We start from the raw sequence: 22,257 nt of genomic DNA on the forward strand, positions 1-22,257 counted from the left end.
GATAGCTAAAACAATCTTGTACAATAAAAGAACTACTGGAGGTATCACCATCCCTTATCTCAAGCTCTCTTGAATAGCTACAGCAGTAAAAACAGCATGGTATTTGCATAAAAACAGACACATAGATCATTGAAGTCACACTGATGACCCAGACATTAATCCCCAAGACAATGGACTTAATTTTTGACAAAGACAGAAAAATTATACAACAGAGAAAAGAAAGTGTTTTCAATAAATGGTGTTTCACAGTTGAAAATCAGAATGTAAAAGAATGCAAACAGATCCATATCTATCACCCTGCACAAAACCCAAGTTCAAGTGGATCAAAGACCTCAACATAAATCCAGTCACAGTAAACCTCAGAGAAGAGAAAGTGGGGAATACCCTTGAATGCATTGGCACAGGAGGCAACTTCCTGAATAAAACACCAGTAGCAAAGACTCTACAGTCAACAATTAATAAATGGGACCTGAAATTGAAAACTTCTATAATGCAAAGCACACTGTCAGTAGGAAAAAACAGCATCCTAAAGAATGGGAAAAGATCTTCACCAATCCCACAGACAGAGGGCTTATCTCCAAAACATATGAAGAACTCAAAAAACTAGACTTCAAAAACCAAACAATCCAATTTAAAAAATGGGGTACAGGCATAAACAGAAAATTCTCAACAGATGAATCTCAAATAGCCGAGAAACACTTAAAGAAATATTCAACATCTTTAGCCATCAGGGAAATGCAAATCAAAATGACTCTGAGGTTCTATATTAACACCTGTCTGATTGATTAAGATGAAATACATAAGTGACAGTTCATGCTGGAGAGGATGTGGAACAAGGAGACCACTCCCCCATTGCTGGTGGGAGCACTAGCTTGTACAGCCACTTTGAAAATTAATATGGCATTTTCTCAGAAAATTAGGTTTCTTTTTTTTTTTTCGAGACAAGGTTTCTCTGTGGCTTTGGAGCCTGTCCTGGAACTAGCTTTGTAGACCAGGCTGGTCTCGAACTCACAGAGATCCACCTGCCTCTGCCTCTCGAGTGCTGGAATTGAAGGCGTGTGCCACCATCGCCCGGCATGTTTCTTTTTTAAAAAGGAAGAAAACACATGAAGTTTTGGAGTAAAATGATGGGTGCTGGAGAGCAGAAAATTTTGAAAGAGATGAGGGAGGGGTTAGATTTGGCCAACATGCATTCTGTACAGATATAAATTCCTCAAAAAAAAATGCAAAAAACATTGTTTATGTCAGAATAGTTTTGATTCAATAAAACACTCTAGAAAAAGAAATATACTTTGTCATACTAAAATAATGTAAAAGAAATATAAAGGGAAAATTAAACATATAGGATATCTTACAGGACAAAATTATTAAAGCCAAATTTTCATGATCTGAATAAAAATATTTCAAAATTCTGAGAGTAATCTGCAGTTCTACTTGTATGAAATTATTCATTCAAAACTAAGGCATAGAAATTAATGTGGATTTATTATTTTAATTTCTTAGGATATAGATCAAATTACCATTTTTCAAAAGACCTTTTAAAGTGTTAGGATGACATAATTTGACTTATATAGCTATTATATTCATTTTTTTCTTTTTTTATTCTTTGACTATTTTATAAAATATTTGATCATATCCATTTTTGTGGAATATTCCTTTACACTGTGTGAAGATATGTCACTGTGATTGCATTAATAGAGGTGCTGACTGGCCAGTAGTTGGAAAGCCAGAGGTTAGGTGGGAAAACCAGACTAAGAGAATGTTATGAAGAAAGGGGAGAGAGAGTCTCAGAAGTCAGGAGAAGACACAAAGAGAAGCAACATTAACTTACCATACTGAAAAAAGGTACCCCCATGTGACAACGTAAATGAGATAAAATAGAAGAACTAGTTGGTAACAAGCCTGAGCTATCATCTGAGCATTTATAATTAATTATGTTTCTCTCTCATTATTGGGAACACGCTGGTGAGACAGAATAGCCTGTTACCCTTGGTGAACTCCCCACAGACCCATTCCACTTCTCTATCTACCAAACTTTGTGTCCTCTAATTTTTTAATATATCAAATACAACTTGTGGAGATCATATACTCTTGGCTGTGAAGCTTTCCACTGGAGTGTGTTTGACCTGGGTCACACCATTAAAAGGCTGACTGTCCCTTGCCCAGTAGCCCTCAATTGCCCATAGCTACTGAGCTAGTGGTGGTACTTGGTGCCAACATCCATTCCCAAGCAAAGATTGTTGTCTGGCCCAGGAATGAGCAGGTCTGTGCATGCTATTACAGCTCTTTTGCCTCTACATGTGCAACGACCCTGCTGTGTCAGAAATTGTCTTTTCCCCGTAGTTACCCATACTTCTAGCACTTAAAATATTTCTGTATTCTTTTTCACAATGATCCCTAATTTTTGGGAGGAGATAAGAGGATATAAATGTACCATTTAGCATTAAGCATATCTATAATTTTACCAGTTCTGAGTAGCTGTGTGATCTTGACCCTACAGCAAAAAGAAGCCTCTCTATGATGGTTGAGAGATATACTAACTTATGAGTATAATAACAGATTACTAGGAGCTACTTTAATATATTGCCTTTTAAGTAATGCAGTAGTATAGCAACACCCTCTTAAGACTTATAACTTCTCTAGCAACAGGTTCTTGGCCCTGATAAATGTGACAGAGAAGAATTTCAACTTGTTATGTAGGCCTTAAATCCAATAATAAAGTTAATTGTTTGCTAGCATGGTATTTGTTCTATTACTGCACCAGTACCCCTGTCTCACAGGCTGGTTATTATCATCACTTTTCCAATTCAGAGTTGGGTAAGGTTGGTGGTTACTTTTTTGCCTCTAGTAGTATTCACTGAACCATCCAGCACTCTGAAGGTATGGATGAGGCTTCCAGTTGATTCTCAGAATAAATTTTTCTGAACGTTATGATTCAAATATACTATATAAATAGTGATAACTAACATCAAAGACATTTCAAAAATATATATGGAAGCTTCCTATTATCTATGCTTTCTAAAATATATACCTATACATATTTTAAAGGTAACTAAATGGAGTTATCCTATAATGGGTCATCAACAACCCTAGCAGACATCACAAGCAAATAAGTAAAAAGAAAACAATACAGAGTGAGAAAAGGGCGACTAATATTTGGGTGTTTGGCCAGTGAAGTGCCAGAGATCACACAATAATAAAGGCTGTTACGAGTGTTCTTGATTACCATCTATAACTAAATAATAATGTTGATCCTGAAGATACCACTAATCCGAGTTATTGCCATAATCATAATATTAATGGCAGTTTCTAAAGCCAAAGCAAATTTATACTCTAAAAATTAGGAGAAAAGGATAGGAACAAATCATCTTTTTTTAAAATCTTCTTCCTAGCTCAAATACGCACCTGTATCTTTGAGAAAGATTTCTTTCCTTTAAATTCCTGAATAAAAAAGAAAAATGAATACTTACAGGTCATGAAATATATACAACTGTCATGACACCATCGTTGTAAATGAAATGTTTATCAAGCAATAATTTCAGAGAAAATGAACCAGACCCAACCTATTGAAAATAATTTTTAATTTGCAATATATTATGGGTATATTTTTGACACATTGGGTGTATTTACATAGTCAGAAACACAGTATGTTAAACAACAATGTATTTTTTTGTTATATTAATGAACATTTGTTGATGAAATAAACTCTAAAAAAGTAACTCTCTTTACGACCGACCTTACTTCTCCCTCCCAGTGACACCTGGAGTCAATGACTCATTTGACTTCTCAGGGTTGTGCTGTGTCTATGGGTAACAGGCTATTTTTTTTCTTAGCTTTTCATCGCATGCTCTTTTAAACGTGCTACTAACAATTTGTGCTACTAACAAATGCCTTAAGATTACCATCCTTGATACATAAATTTGCTAAATGAACTTTCCATTAACTACGTAAACTGTGATTGAAGACTTAAGAATATCTTCCACCAAAAAAGCCAATTATTAGTAAGCAGAAATAATAGCATCTAAATTTGTATTGAATGAATTTACTTTCTTTGTCCTAATGTTTCTGTAAATACATTTGTTAAACACACTGAGGATGCAGCTCACTGGCTCAGAGCATGCCAGTCTGGTATTCAGCAAGTCCTGAATTTGGTACCTTGCTCTAAAGGGGAAAAAAAATAGCTTTCTATGCTCCAGATGTGAGCATTGCTCCTAAAACAGCACGGAGATTTATGAATAAGTAGCCCTGAGATAAATGCAAAAGAAAATCTAAATTAGCCTCCATCTGCATGTTTTGTGTCAAAATAACCTTAACAACTACCAAAACACATACAGCAGTTCCACTTCAAAATGTATGAAATTGCAGCCAATCAAATCGAACACCATTTTGTATTTGCATCTGTACTGTCACTGTAAATTTAATACATTCGGTGAGGGATAAAAGAAGTTAAAAAGGACACAAATATGCATATGTTTAAAGCTAAGCAAAAGCATCATACATATGTTGAAATGCATCTGTAATTACCCACAAAGTAAATGATGTAGATTCTAACTCAATCTAATTAAAGTTTGTAATTTTCAGTGGAAAATTGTGTGGGCAGCTTTCATTACAAGCAGGCATGGTTAGGGTAATGACTAAGTCATTTTTGAAATTATATACATGTACAAATTCGAGCATGGAGGAAAACTTTTTATCATCAGAATAGCTAGGTCTCCTGTGATACTGGCTTGGCAGAACAATCAATCTGAAGCTACAGAAGTCTCAAAGGGTAACCTCCAATGAGGCAGAGGATCAACTATTTTAAATTGGAAAGAACTAAGGTACAGCGTTTAAATGGATTCTGTTCATGATTTGTTAGCATGTTCCAAATTTATTTACCTTAAAGCAGTTATTGAAATAATTACTAGTGTTCTCATCTTGGGAGATTGTTAACAATAGTATAATTTCATGAAGTTGATGGCTTGTGATATTTAGGCAGGAACTCAGGTAGCAAATTCAGAATAATTTTCCTGAGAGTGATGATTGAAAATCAAGGAAAAGTACAGGAATATCTTCACAAATGTCCTGACAGATGAATATTTTACCCATATGAAAAGAGCTCTCTCTGCTTCATAATCAAAGTTTCAATTTTATTTTCCTATACATGTATTCTTTATGCATGCTTTTCCCAAATAACTGACTTAAATATAGCTCACTTTGATCCAGAGCAAGGGGAAAGTTGTTAAAGCTGTTTATGATTATTGGACTGGAAAGTATAATTACTTCAGAATCCAATTTGCATTCATCAACTCTATCATTAGGATCAAACTCCCACATTTTGCAAATACAGTATTTTAATGTAATAAATTGTTTTTACATTTAAAAAGCCACTTTCTTCAAATAAGAAGCTCATAAAAATTACAAAATCATTTTTGCTATTCCATTTTAGCTTTATACACAGTCTTTAAGCAAGAAAAGCCATCTAGTGAAATATCTACCAAAATTAGGAATCTGTTTTTAAAATCCTTTTGACCATAATAAGGTTATCTGAGAATCTGCAACACTGTTGTGAGGAAAGAGTCCCCGGGAAAATTAAAGGAATATATACAGCCTCCACAGTAATGGAGTTTTCATATAGATAGAGATAAAACCTAGTCTGGAATTCTCTACATCAAGAGAAAGAATTTACTTTTCCAGATTATAGCTTTGACACTATTTAGACAGGCACATGACTCCGACATTATTTTGTACAGCTAACAACTGTCAGATTACCAACTCCTCATTTGACATAAATAATAGTCAGCTAACAGTGCAGTGACCATGGCAATGGTAGATTCTAGCTTGCCCTCTGCCTGCTTTTTTTAAAGTCTGATTTAAAATATCATGTGCCTTAAGGACCCACTACAGAATATTAGCAGAGCTAATAGAAAATATTGAAAACATCCAGAAAAATACTCATGGACTCAAAAATGAATCATGATAAAGAGTAAGATTAGAACCTAAAACTTAAAACAAATGGATAGTCAAAATAATAATATTTTTAAATTGAAAATGTTTAGCTTATGGATCATTATTCAATGAAGATAGATTTAGAAGGAAAGGATAGTCAAAACAATATTTTTAGATTGGAAATGTTTAGCTAGATTTAAAAGGAAAATAATATTATTTAGTTGAGATAGAAATACAAAAAAAAAAACAAAAGGGACAAGATATAATTCCTTTAAAAAGTTAAGAAAAGGAAATAAGTTAAAAATTAATATAAATAAACTACATGTCATAATATGGGTGTAACTTTTATGTGGGCTCTACCAAATGATTGTAATATGATAAATTTGAATGAAAAATTTAAAAAATTAAAAGTTAAAAAATAAATACTAAATCAAGTTACAAGTAGGAATATTAATGATACTGTAAATTAGGATCACTTATAATTTCATATTTGTTTATGAAAATTAGTGCACACTTTAATGCTACAGTATTTAAAACCATTACAGTGTTTATATTTTTTCATATAACTGTTGTAATTAAATATTAACCACCAAAGGCCTTAAACAATACAGGTATATTTTCACATTGTGTTGACACCCTGAAATCTAACATCAAGGTGTGACCAGGCTTGCTTTCTTTGAAAATGCTCGCTTTGGTCAATATTGGCTTTCTCCTTGTTTTGTGGCATGGGCTAGCAGTGGAAAAGGATTTGTAGAACAAAGCAAACATTGCACATGTAAAGAGTCAATTTGTTCATTTCACACATAATTATCAGCATTAACATAATGAAAGAGAGACTGGTTTCCTAAATGGATATGACAACAGAAGTTTATGTACTTAACACATGACCATCAAAGTATGTTCAGTAGAAACTGATCAAAAAATAAGAAAAAGTAGATAGACTGTCATAATTGATATTTCAACATGTATTTCAGAGTCTGATAGCTCAAGAAGACAATTATCATCACACACATATTTGACCTGGGAAGCTCTGTTTTTCCTTGTGATAATGAAAAGATAAAGACAATCCATCCAATCATAACAGAATCCATATCATTTTAATTTGCTAAAATATATCACATTCTTGGTCATGAAACAAATTTAGACAAGTGTTTTAAAAGAGAATTTGTGAAGGTGTACTATGTGTGTCTCTCCACAGTTCACATTTTGAATTAGTCACGTGAAAACACACACAGAGAGGAAGAGGGGGAGGGAGGGAGGGAGGGAGGGAAGGAGGGAGGGAGGGAAGGAGGGAGGGAGGGAAGGAGGGAGGGAGGGAAGGAGGGAGGGAGGGAGGAAGGGAGAGAGAGAGAGAGAGAGAGAGAGAGAGAGAGAGAGAGAGAATTTATAATTGAACATGCAGAAACAGAGATACTAAGAAGACGCCGTGGGAACACCTCCATGTGAAGATGCACAGAGAGAGAAAGAGTATCTATATATGGAGGTGCAGCTAGAACCATCATCAGCAACCTAGTCATCAATAATGCCATCTTGGATGTCTAGCCTGCAGAAAAGTAGGAAGTAAATATTTCTTTAAAATACACGTTTGTAGCATGCTATTACACTAAAATCAACTTGAATCAATGATGAATTGAGTGAATTGGTATAATGCTAGGGAACTGTTGATGTACAGAAACACTGCTTACCTTAGAGCATTTGTCACATCCTGGATCAATACCATCTACCGCAAATACTATAGGCCTACCTATTTATGTTTCTTATTAACTTCTGCTTAATAAATTTATTATGAAGCCAAATAGCCTAAAATAACACAGTTTCTTTGGATCATAGTACCTGCTCTCACTTTTCTTTTTCCCTCTTCTCTAATCCCCCTTGAGAAATAGTCGAAATGTTGAAAGCAGCAGTCATCTTCAAACCTGACCTATAATATGATTTATATGTTCTCTCACTATGGATGCTCTCCATCTATATTTTACATGTGCTAAAGGAATTTAGTTTCTCACTAGCCATTAGCTAGTAATTCATTAAGTATTTTGCCAAATATTCTAACTTCACAGGGACAACTGCAGATACTGGTAAAGTCAACACCACAGTTTCAAACAGTCTAATCTGAAAAATAACATCCCTTTTCATTTGCCCTATTCCATTTATTAAAAACAAGTCAATGTATTTAGACTAACATCATTAAGAGTAGATTACAAAAAAAATTAATACCAAGGCATGGAAATCATTACTAATTATGTAATAAGTTGGTTATTGCAAAGTATTAGTTTTACTATAAACCTATAAACTATTACTATACATAGCAGATTTTATTAATCAGTCTCTCTGAAGCATGGTTCTCAATCTTCCTAATGCTGTGACCCTTTAATATAATCCCTCATGTTTTGGTGACCATAGCCATAAAATTATTTTCATTGCTACTTCTTAACTGCACCTTTGTTTCTGTTATGAGTCATAATGTAAATATCAGATATGCATGCTATATACTACGCAAGCCCTGTGAAAGGTTTTTAAACCTCCAATGGAGTATTGGCCCACATGTTGAGAACGGCTGCTCTCAATAGACAGAATCAGAAATGATAGAATGTTGCCATATATTATACAGGATTATTTATGATGATTTGCAGGCTGTGGTCTCCTAGTTCAACAATAGCTGTCTCACAGTATAAGGTCAAGAATACAGTAGTTGTTTAGTTCATGAGACTATATCTTTCAGTAGCCCCAATCTGGTGTTAGAGTCCCAGAAGTCCTGAGTCTAGTTTGGAATTTATGAATAAGTAGGTTGTAATTGTAATATCAATAAAGAGATAACTCAGACACAGAAAATTACTTGCCACTGAGAGCGTGGCCAAGCAGGCTAATGTCCATGTCATTATAAGTGGGAAGCCACCAGAAGCTGTAGCCCAAATCTATAGTAGGTGTTCCTGCTTCAGACAATTCAGTCTTGAAAATTTCTTCCAGGTGTTCCCAGCTGCTTGATTTTTGGTGGGTTACAGATATAGTCAAGTTCACAACCAAGATGAGCCATATCACTGCTAGTCAGGGAGACACCATGTGGATACTGAAGGAGAAAAAGATGCCAGCTTCTAGCCAGAAACTTAACAGTAGGCCACAGTTTCATGGTGACACACAAATTAATAGAAATGATCTAATATAAGATGTAAGAGTTAAGTAGACATATGCCTAAGCTATTTGCCAAACAGTATTGTAATTAATATAGTTTTTATGTTATTAGTTTGATCTGGGTGGCCAGGAAATGAACAAGCAGTCTCTGCCTACAAAATGGCATGCCAATCTGAGAGAGCTTGGGAAAGAATTCTAGACACAAAAGAACAGAGTCAAGCATGAATTCTTGGTAGCTGTATTTTTTTTTCAAATTTTCCCTGTTGCTAGAAGCAAGCAGAGGTAGCAGCAAAAACTGCAGGGCTCCCTTAAGAAGGTTTCCTGGTTCATTCTAGTTGAACAAACAGCTCTAGATCTTTCAGGAGCCCAAGCACTTGAATGTGATTTGTGGGTAGTGTGTTATAAGTTACTTAGTGATAACATGGGCCAACTGCTTCCCAGAGGGGAGGTGGTGAGCACAGCTCCCTCCTGGTGGTCCGAAAGCTGGCCATAAACTGTCTTTGCCATGTTAGAAGGCCAAGAATGGTGGGTAGAGCCATCATCCAGGGCTGCTCCGACCACACTGCTTACCACTTTAAAGCTCTTCTGTTCAGAAAGTGATTACAAATACACAATAAAGATAGATTCAGACAAAAATAAACCTCTAAACTAGTGACAATGTGTTTAAAAAGGTGCATAAGCTTGAAAGAGAAAAAAGTATAGTTATAAAAATAGTTCTTAAAAATAATATAAAATCTTTTAAAAGATAGAGTGCAAACAGTCATGAATTAAAGGAGTAAAATAAATAAGGCGTAAAGATGTAAATATGCAGAGAGTCTGGATTATATATATTATTGTGTTTTCTTTTAATTTTTGGACTGTGAATGAGCTAAGCACAGAGAGACATTTCATTGTACAGGCTGCTAAGCCAAACTAACATATATATTTTAAAGGTATTTTGACTTCAAAATGTGGGTCTAATGATATGTTACTTTGGGAAAGAAGTCCTGCTTTTGTTTCCACAGAGGATAGAAAGCTATGGATTCCTTACTGACTAATATGATTTGATCAAAAAAGACTTCCTGAAGAAATGGCCCAAATGGTCCAATATTTATGACAGCTTCAGGAATTCTTGCTGAGATATACCTACCACACAGGATAACCCATAAAATACCTGGTTAACAGTGCCTCAAATCAGCAGAAAGTCATCTAAAAATAATGCCCAAATTTCTTAACTGATTGTTTATAAATGCTTGTTTACACATAAAGGGGATATGCTATATAGATGAATACTTTACATTGTTATGAATCTTGGTTTATTGATACATATTTAAGGTGAATTTTGTTATATGTATATTTCTGCTCTTGATTAATATGTTATGTTTGTATAACTCATTAAAAATATAATGTATAATTAAGAAATACTGGCTAATAGATAATCTATAATAGTCAAGCTTGTAGTCATGTTAGTTAGGATTTCTAGATGTACAGAGATGTATTTCAGAGAGAGAGCTATTCTTCAAACCTTTCAAAGACTTACAGAATATTGCATATAAATATTTTAAGAACTTAGATTTTTCTCAGCAATGAGACACATCTGCTACTGGCAGCATCAATCTACTTCAACAAGATGATGGCCATCAAAAAGGTTCCTTATGGAGTTGGATAGCCATTTGGGAAAGAAACTGCTCTTGCCTGGACTGCTTGATGGTATGTTCTATGAACTAGACAGAGGGGACCCACAAAATAATGACTGCTGAACTTGCCTAAACATGAGACATTCTTTCAAGGTTGCTGCTTCATGAAAGTCTGCTAGATATTCTTTAGGACACCGAAGAAAGTGGCTGACAATTTGCCAACTGAGGCAAAAGGTTTTTTAAATTTCCTGCTTCTTGGAAAAGTGTGCTAAATACTATGGGCCTGTAGGCTGAAGATGGATGTCCCAATGTTACAGAAGAAATTTGGGTGACTATCCAGGCAGCAAGATGTCTCTGCCAATTATAAAGTTTTGGAGCTTGCTTACAAGGCACTTCTTGTTAACTTATGTAATATATTTTTCTGGGGACTTTGATATAGTTGAAGAATAGATAGTTATCATTATATTTTTCCTTAGTTATGATAAAAGATAGGGTAGATGTATATATCATGACTGTAATTCTTACTTGATACTTGTTTTGTTATATGTAATTTTACTATGTTAAAGTTAAAACCTTTCTTTTTATTTAGACAGAAATAGGGAGATGATGTGGAATTCCCCTATGTATGCTATGAATATGCTTTATTACCAGTGTTTATTAAAGCAGCTGTTTCTACTAATAGATTAGTAAAGCCAGATGGGAAATTCAGAGATATAGAGATAAAGTAGACAGGGTCAGGGAGATGCCTTGTAACTACCAAAGGAGAAAGATACTACCAGCCAGCCAGAACCTTATGAAGGCCACAGCCTCATGTCAATACACAGATTAATAGAAATGGGTTAACTTGAGATATAAGAGTTAGATAAAATTTTGCCTAAGCTATTGACCAAACAATGTTGTAATTAATATAGTCTCAATGCCATTATTTGGTTTCATTATTGGCAGTCTAGAATTTAGCATGCAGTCTCTGCATACAACTATTCTTATAAGCAATACTCTTTACTTTTGATATAAAAATAAGTATATATAATGGTGTTTTTAATTTTTTGGGTAAAAGTGAACAATCATTTAAAGGGTGATTGTTTATTTTCAATTGGCTGTGAAAGACTGTTGCCATCTGCTATAAATAAAAATAAAAATTTTATACTGTTGCTATAAAAGAAAATATTGGAAACATATGTACAACATAGATACAAAAAGTATTTAAAAAGAAGAAATATAATGCTAAATGAATATGATTTAGGGAGGGTGCATGTAATGTATTTTAAGAACCTTTTATTAATTTTTGATACTAAATAGCAGTATGTTCATATTGGAACACCATCAGTAGAAACCATAGTCCCTACTGATCTTTACCATTATTTCAAGGCAAACTTCTACTAATTACATGAATTTCCAGTGTTGGACACAGAATATGCAATTTGTAGAATGAGTGTAAAGATCTTAGCATTGATTGTTTTTCTTCCACAATTAATCAATGAGGCCTAGTTCAATTACACCCATTTTCCCCTCAATGTTGTGTGTTCTGGTGAGTTTAATCAAATTTTCCATCAAGAATTATAATTTTCTGGACTGAAGAACTGGAGAACTGTCTCAGCACTTAAGTGCACTTAGAACTCTTCCAAGCGAAATTAATTTATTTCACAGAACACTAGTAAGGTAACTCATAACAGTATATAACTCCCACTCCATAAAATCATACACTCTGTTCTGTCCTCAACCAGCATACACACACATACATACATCACATAAAGAGAGAGACAGAGAGACATAGGAAAATAATAAATTGAAACATTTTTATAAAAAAAGTACAACTTCATAACTTTCAACTTCTGATAGTTCAGTTTACTAATATAACCCTAGTTGTTTTCTATTGTTTTATAATATACTCCCATAAAATAGAGAAGAATAAATGCATATGGGCATATTTGAACATGATATATCTAACATAGACACTTTTAATTAGATTATTTTTTTTAAAAAAATACCAATCCAAATTCCCACTCCCTCCCATCCTCCCATTCCCTCCACACACCCTACCACCTCACCCCCTCTAATCCTAAGAGAGGGTAAGGCACTTTGCTTTGTGCAAAGTCCAAGGCCCTCCCTACTTCATCTAGGCTGAGCAAGGTATAGGATCCCAAAAAGTCAGTAAATGCAGTATAGATAAATCCCAGTGCCACTGCCAGTAGCTCCTCAGTTGGTCCTAGCCATACAACTGTCAACCACATTCAGAGGGAATAGTTTGGTCCCATGCTTATTCCTTCCCAGTCCAGATGGAGTTGGAGAGTTTCAATTAACTCAGGTAAACTGTTTCAGTGGATGAACCCTTCATGATCTTGACCTCTTTGCTCATATTCTTATTCCTTCTACTATTCAACTGGACCTTGGGAGCTCAGTCCAGTGCTCTGATGTAGGACTCTCACTCCTCTCTTTCCATATGTTGTTGGATGAAGATTCCATAGTGATATTGAAGATAATCATCAATCTGATTACTACTATTGCTTAGGGTCTTAGCTGGGGTCATCCTTGTGGATTCCTGAGAGTTTTTGTAGAACCAGGTTTCTTATTAACCCCATAATGGCTCCCTCAATCAAGATACCTCTTTCCTTGTTCTCATATCTGTCTTTCTTCCATCTTGACTGTCCCATTCCCTCAATTTTTCCTCAACCCCACTTCTCCCTTTCCTTTTACTCCCTACCCCCATGCTCCCAATTTTGTCAGATCTTTTCAAGTTTCCAATTTACAGGTGGGTCTATATATGTTTTTCTTTGGGTTTACCTTATTACTTAGCATCTCTAGGATCATGAACTATAGGCTCGATGTCCTTTGTTTATGGCTAGTATCCACTTACGTGTGAGTACATACCATATTCATTTTGGGGGGTCTAGGTTACCTCACTCATGATAGTGTTTTCAAATTCTATCTATTTGCATGGAAAATTCAAGATTTCATTATTTTTTACCACTGAGTAGTACCCTAATGTGTAAATGTACCATGTTTTCTTTATTCATTCTTCAGGTGAAGGGCATCTAGGTTGTTTCCAAGTTCTGGCTATTACAAATAATGCTGCTATGAACATAGTTGAACAGATGCTTTTGTAGTGTGTATGAACATCTTTTGGGTATATTCCCAAGAGTGATATTGCTGGATCCTGAGGTAGGTTGATTCCCAATTCTCTGGGAAACTGTCATACTGATTTCCAAAGTGGTTGTATAAGTTTGCATTCCCATCAGCAATGGATGAGTGTTCCCCTTACTCAACATCCTCTCCAGCATAAGCTGTCATTAGTGTTTTTTATCTTAACCATTCTGAGAGGTGTAAGGTATCTCAGAGTTATTTTGATTTACATTTCCCTGATAGCTAAGGAAGTTGAACTTATTCAAAATGAAACAAATTACAAAAATACCTCCTGATTTTTATTTCATAAACTAGGTGCTAATCCAGAGCTACACTTGAATTACTCTGTCCCTGATGAATGTCAAGTTGCAGAAATGGCATTCATTGTTGTTAACTAATGAAATTCTACAGTACTTGTAGTAACCAATGCAATATCCTGTTGAATTACAGACACATATGCAAATTACCTGGTGTAGGAGGTTCTTCTATTCATGTGATGCCTTCATTGGTTGATGGATAAAGAAACTGCTTTGGGCCTGATAGGGCAAAAGTTAGGTAGTTGAAGAAGACAGAACTGAATGCTGGGAAGAAAAGCAGAGTGAGAGACATCATAGATGTTCTGCCTGAGACAGATGCTGGCTAGAATCTTGCATGTAAACCACAATCATGTGGTGATACACAGATTAATAGAAATTAGTTAAATTAAGATGTAAGAATTAGCCAATGAGAAACTAGAGCTAATGGGCTAAGAAGTGTTTTAATTGATACAGTTTTTGTGTGGTTATTTCCAGGCTAAGCTAGCCAGGCAGCCAGGACAAACAAGGGCCTGCTTCCTTACAACAATTACCAACATTTAACCCAATTTTACAACTTTCCCCTTTCATAGACACTTTCATGTCTGTCTTATACAAATGCTTGAGTAGCATCCCTGTGCTTTTTCCTTAGCAGTTGTGTTTGCTTATAATATTATTTAATGGGCCCTACCTTGAGAAGGACATCCAATACTCTGCATTTCTTTCCATTTTCTAACTTTTTGCCTGATTTATGAAAAAGATATTTATGTGAACTATGACTTGTCTATGGGGAACCATGGTTTAGTTATCACATCTACTGCAGTTACTCTTAGAAATAAATTTTAGTGGGTCTAGGGTCATACAGAAATTCAGCAGTCAGACCAATATGAATTTTAATAAGCAAGTTGGACACAGCCCAATAGGAGGAAAAGATTCCCAAGAGTAGTCAAAAGAGCCAGAGATACCCCTACTCCCACTATTAGGGGTTCAGCAATAATGCCAGGCTAACAGCTATAATAAATATACAGAGAATGTGGTATGGGCCCTTGCAGGCCACTTCAGTCTCTGTGAGCCAATATAAACCATTCCTAGTTGACTCAGTGTGTCATGTTCTTGTAGTGCTCTTCAGTCCCTCTGACTCCTATAATCTTTCCTCCCTCTCTTCCACATGATTACCCATCACTGAGGTAAGGGACCTGATGGAGACTTCCAAATCTGACTCTTTACACATAATGTCTGGCTGCGTATTTCTATAACTACTGCCATCTACTGCTGGAAGAAGCCTCTCTGATGATACCTTTACATGAAATAAAGATCTATAAGTATAGCATAACATCATTAGGAATTAGCGATACTTTTTATAGATGTATTTGGTTCTACCCTAGATCTCTGGGCTGTTCAGTCTCTGGCTCTTTTCTTATTGCATCTTGTTTTGTTTGGTTGTTGTCCCTTTGTAGACCTGCTATTTGCTTATAAGAAATGGAGGGGGAAGAGAACTTGGAGAGAAGTGAGCTGTGGGCGTATCTTGGAGAATTAGAGGGAGGGGAAACTGTGGACAGGATGTATTGTATGAGATCAGAATCTATTTTCAATTAAACAAAATAAAAACAAAAATTAACAAAGAAGCTTTTATTCAGATACTGGTCCCAGATCTACATGGGAGACTTGGGAGGCCCAAACACAGTGCCCACCCACCTCAGTCAGGGGCTTAGAAAGAGAAGGAATACAAAGTTACAATTTATTATTGTATAAGAAGAAGGTCCTCACTGCAAAACCAGCTTGTCTACAAAAGCAGAAACAACATTTAAACATCCCTTAATATTTGGAGATTTAATTTTGCTTTACAGTTATCTTAAGCACAAAGATTTAAACTTTTAAACATAAAGTCAGCCATCAACATAAAATTAGCCATTTTAGAAGGAGCTGTGGGCCTGTTTTTCATCCCGCCCAGCTCCCACATGGCTAGCTTTACACCCAAAATAACAACATACAAATTATATTCATTTAAACACTGCCTGACCCATTAGCTCTTGCCTCTTACTGGCTAATTCTCACATCTTAGTTAACCCATTTCTCTTAATTTGTGTAGCACCACGAGGTGGTGGCTTACCAGGAAAGATTCAGCATATCTGTCTCAGGTCGGAGAATCATGGCAACGGACCAACTATGCTTTCTTTCTCCCAGCATACTGTTCTGTTTACTCTGCCTACTTAATTTTCTATCTTTTCAAAGGGCCAAGGCAGTTTCTTTATTAACCAATGAAATCAACACAAAACAGAAGACCCTCCTACATCAAGTCATTACAGAACATACCCTGCAGTGGCCTTCTACACTACGATTCTTATCAAATAAATCTGTTGCATCAGAAGAGTTACAGAAAACTTACATTATCCAGTCCAGGTCAATTCAATGCTTAGGTTTAGTGTGATGAAAGTCAAATTTCTACAGATTATTCACATAAATTTCTATCAGCTTGTTGGCTGTCAACATAATATTATATTCTATACTATATTCTATAGTTAGTATCCTGCTTTGTATCTTCTTAGTTCAGGTAGGTCAAAACCTGATTGTAACCAGGGGTAACAATCATCCCAACAATTACTGTGAATAGTTATTTTCATCAGAGTTTCATGTTGTTATTACTAAAAGGATTTTGCCCCCACTCCTATAATCAGTTTCTCTGCAAATGCAGTAAGCCAGATCAAGACAAATTAAAATATAACGACACATTTATTGAGAGCAGGTCCCAACAGACAGGTCTTCCGATCCTTGAGATTAGTAAGGCAAGGGGAGTCATACTGTTAATGGAAGCAGAGATATTTAACGATTTATAGGCAAGGGGTAACAGCATGCCCACCCCAAGTTGGGTTTTTGCCAATGTATAGTCAAAAACTTAATGTTTTGGTGGGGACTTAGGCAGTTGGCAACTTTTATAGAAGGAAGCTACAGTAACAACAAAGAATGCAGAGTAGAGGAAGGCTCTTTTAGAAGCAGGCTCTGGAAAGAGAGAGGTGAGGAGGGCTATCTGGAACATGTAGGAACAGGCCAGAGGCTCTAACAGAATATTAAAGTTACAGTATAAACTATTAAATCATCACTTAATAGTCAAAAACCTGATGAGATTGACAGTGTCCATGTGAAAATAACACTAAATTCAGGGTGCTATGCACTACATCCCACCGTATCACATTAATGCTATTTTTCCAGTGATCAAAGGAAGTAGAATTTTATCATTGATTGGATTGGCTCTGAAACTTACTGCTGTTGTATAATCACTAATGCAGAAATGTTAATACACATCTATCGGCACCAGATAGGATTATCATAACAGACAAAAGAAAAATTTCACCAAGTCTAGCTTTGTGAGTCAGTGAGTCATTTTGGGTTACTTATTGGAGTGTGGAAAGGAGTTAAAGAAGCATGAGTCACTCCAGGGCAGCAGTATCATGTGAAAGCTTAGGATAGAAGGGTGACATGAAATCTGCAGCCATAAAGCTCACTGAGCAATTGCCTACATCTTAATGGATCCCACTCCATTTTTTTCTTTCTAGTTATTGTTACTGCTTATATTGCCCATTGGAAAATATGTTGTGAATCCTGTAAATTTCAGGCACTTCCTGAATCTTACATGTTTCATTTACTTCCTGAATCTTAGGAAACTTCTTTTTCAATATAAAGAAAATAATGTTTTAAATCCAAGGAAATAGCTTCACAATTACTTCTAATTACAATACAGATTTTTGATAGAGACATTTTTGTTAGATAATCTAAAATATATATTGCATTCTCTTTTTAGCTACTTTTTCTTTTAATAACATATTTTTATTGACTATTTGGAAATTTCACACAATGCACCCTGATCACACTCACTTCCTAGTCTTTCCAGATCTAACAGCACGCCCTTGTGCCATCCATCCCCACCCCCAATAAAGAAGAAAAAAGAAAAAAATATATCTAGTACAATTTGTGGTGTCCATTGGCACATGGTCAAACTTCCAGTGGTCAGTCCTTAAAAAATTGAGACCTGACAAGAAGCCATCCACTGTGCAGAACTACAGTTCAACATTCCTGTCACATTTTCTAAGTGGTCTCTTAAATGACTTCCTACATTAAATGGTTCTTTTGGATGGGATGAATGTAACAGATTGTTTCAGAAGTTTTCAAAATCTCTCATTCTCAACTGTAAGTCTGAAGTCATTGATATCAATGATAGAAGTTGTTTTGTCCATTTCAGTCAGCAGCCACACAGACAAACAACATTCACAGGGGTCAATGAACCATGGACCTATGGACTTCATCATGGCCTCCAGTGGTTGTTTAGACAACAGACATCAATATAGTCCCCAGATGTATCAAAGGAAGCAGACACAAACAGCTAATTTTTTTGTTCTGGTATGGATGTTAATTCATTATGAGACAAAATAATTCCTTCAAATTAACTGTTAGAGGAATTCTATAGTAAAATAATAAGATGCTTTTTCTTCTCTGAATTTAAATGTTTCAAAATTGTTTTTAAATGTTACTTAGATTACATATTTTCTAAAATTAACATGTGAAAAATTATTTATGATTTCCTATATGAAAATCTGTTAGAGTTGTTATAAAATTCAAGATCTTTTTTGATGATTCCACCATAGTATATTAGTAGTGGTAATATACTAGGACATTTATCATCATGCTGTCTGTTAGTCAATATTCTCTAGAGGAACATAACTGATAGAACAAAATATGTGTTAAAAGAAAAGTTGGTAGACAATACAATCTGGGAGGTTAAACAATGACTGGATTCACATTAGAAAGGCTAAAAACCTGGTAACCACTTAAAATCAGATGTCTCTGTAGTCCCAGTACTATTCATGGAGACAGACTCGTTTGTTTTATGTCTGCTTTTTGAGACTGGGAAAGATGAGTTTGTATGTCACTAAAGGATAGAAGCAGCAATAAGTTCACCATGCATGCAACAGAGTACATGCACTCACAAAGCAGAGGTAACAGCAAGTAGCCAAACAGCAATAGCTTTTCCCTCAGACCTCCTTCCTTCAAGGTTGTAACAGTAAGTGCCATTTACTCTGAGGGAGGGTCTTCTTCCTTCAGTTAATCCTTCCAGGAAATAATTTTCAGACACACCAAAAACAATGTCTTGGGTGGTGGCAGATCCAGTCTAGTAACCATGATTACCACCACATCTTATAACATGAAATGCAAATAAGATAATGCATTTCATTTGGAGAATACTTAAATTTAATATGCTATTTATTAGAAAATAATAAAACATTTAAGAGAAAATCTGTGCCCATAGGTGTTAGTCAAGGTACTGGTAAATTGGATTTATGAAATAGTATATATCCATAAGTGAATATGTGTGTATATGTGAGCATGCATGTGTGTGTGATTAATCCATTAGTTAAAACAGAAATTCTTAAGTTTTCTTTTTTAACAAATCTTCATGGAAATTTAAGGACAACTTTTAAAACTCTATGCTAAGGATTTTTTTTTAAGATGGAAATCTAGAAATTCTTGGAATTGAAATTACATATTTATGTAAAATGTGCAATAACATATGTAACTAAATGCACCAAAATGGTGCCTATGATGACTTCCCAGAACTATATTATATTCTTGTGTGGAAGGCATTAAGTACTATCAACCATTAAAAACAAAATTCTTCAAATTTACTGGAAATGTTCATTGATAGTAAAGATTTCTGGTGGAGTCTTTCGTACCTCTTATGTATAGTATTATATCATCTACAAATAGGGCTAATTTGATGTTTTTATTTCCTACTTGTTTAACTTTCGTTTCTTTCCCGATATTAACACTCTAATATTATAAACTCTACAATTTAAATGAAAGGGATATATTGGTCTCATTGATGATTTTACTAGACATGCTTTATTATCTTTCCCCTAGATAATGAATATATACAAGTAAAATAAGATATATTCATGGTTTATGCTAACATGTGGACTTTAAGATTTTTCAAATTAGTATGTATAGACTATATTTGCCACATCTTTTTTTTTTTTTTTTTTTTTTGGTTTTTTGAGACAGGGTTTCTCTGTGGTTTTGGAGCCTGTCCTGGAACTAGCTCTTGTAGACCAGGCTGGTCCCGAACTCACAGAGATCTGCTTGCCTCTGCCTCCTGAGTGCTGGGATTAAAGGCGTGCACCACCACCATCCGGCTATAAACTATATTTGTATTTCACAATATTTAAAGGCAATTATACTTGATCATTTAGCCTTCAGCTTAAATTGTTAGTCATTGAAATCAAATTTCATAGACAATATCTTTATTTCTTTTCTGAGATTACCTGAAGAAAAACACAGTGAAGGCTTTTGAACCCTGAGTTCTAGTTGAAAGTCAGCATCCTTGTTCTCTCTGAGACACATATATGGATAATCCTATGTCAATCTACCACATGTACATATTTGTATAACCACCACTACAATCATATTTCTGAAAACAAATACAGCACAGTGCTCCTCTCCTCTGTTATACCCCTAAATTCGATTATAATAATGCTCTCACTATTCTCTTTCTCTGGCTGCCACTAAGGCTTGGGCACTCAGTTACTTTGGTATTGTGTAATAAAATACTTGACATAAATAATGAATGGGAAAGCCCACCTGTGATGATCTACTTCTAACCATAACAACCCACCTCCTAAAGCAGTGATTCTTAACCTTCCTAATACTGACCCTTGGATATAGTTCTTTGTATAATGGTGACCCCCAACCATAGTTATTTCATTGTAATTCCTTAACTGCAATTTTATTACTTAATGAATCATAATGTAAATATCTGATATACAAACCCAAAGAGATTGCAAACCATAGGTGAGAACCAAAGTTAAGGGATCTATACTGTTTAAAATGGCACCACAAGAAAAATATCAATTGTTCAAAGTCTGATCCTTTGATAGAAACATCAGATTTGGGCCAGAACAAAGCACATTGACATTTCTATTTATACATGTGAGACTAACCAAAATTTGTGAACACATTTTATGTGTAAGATAGGTATATAATTGAATCAGTAGTTGAAATCATTGCACCAACTTTTTATAGATACTTATATTTTGTCTTCTGTTTTTCTATTACTTTCCTTTTATGCAATTAATATTAAATTTATAAATAAATTTGATAAGTTTCTTATTTATTTTCTGAAGAAAATTATGGAGAACTGGTATGAGTTCTTCAAATCTTCTTTAGATGCTTTCCTTGAAAATTATTAGAATCTAAAAATTCATACAAAAAATGCTTTAAGTTGTATATTTAAAATTTTTAAAGTGTATAGAACTATTCAAATTATCTCCTCATTATCAGGTAAAATTTGTTTTCCACTTCTTATGATTTTTCCATTTAATCTCATTTATAAGATTTTGTGAATAAGGTTTGTGAATATTTAAAAATTCCATTATTAAATTACTATGGGTCTCTCTAGTAATGCCCCTATTTTACTTGTGATAGTGATTTCTGTGTCTCTTTTTCTCTCTACCCCATGAAGTTTCTAATCACATTGAACATATTAAGAATTAAACAATTAAGGACTTCAGTAAACTTCTTATTGATTTCCCTTACATTTAACTTCGTTAGTTTCACACATCCTTCATGTGTCTTCCCTTTCATGTTCCATTGCATGCTTGGGATTTATTCTTGTTTTCATATTTCTACTTTTGAAATACAAATTTAGAGCATTGTTTTAAGTTTCCTCTTCTCTAAAGTAAGCGTTTAATAAATTCCCACATAGGCAATGTTTTACCTATCCCACAAATTTCCATATGTTACTTTTTATTTTCATTCAGTGCAATGTGTTCTTTATTTCCATGGAGACCTCCTCTTTGCTCATGGATTATTTACAGGTGTCTTTTCGGGTGTTTGAAGAATTTCGGGTAAGCTCTCTGTTATTGATTTATAGTTTGAATCTGTTGTGGTAAAAGAACATTTCCACAGGATTTCAAGTCCTGTAAATTTGTAGTATATTGTTTTATAACCCAAAATAAAATCTCCTGGGGTACATGTTTTGTTTTTATTCCTTCCATTTTTATTTTATTGTTTCATTACTTTTTTCACCTTCCTGTGGTCCTATTGAATGTATTTTATAATTTTATGGAATTCCTAACAGAGTTTTAATATATCTTTCTCAATACTTTTTATAGAAATAGCTTTAGCTC

The sequence above is a fragment of the Microtus pennsylvanicus genome, chromosome 1, assembly GCF_037038515.1.
Source record: "Microtus pennsylvanicus isolate mMicPen1 chromosome 1, mMicPen1.hap1, whole genome shotgun sequence".
In the NCBI taxonomy this organism is placed as follows: domain Eukaryota; kingdom Metazoa; phylum Chordata; class Mammalia; order Rodentia; family Cricetidae; genus Microtus; species Microtus pennsylvanicus.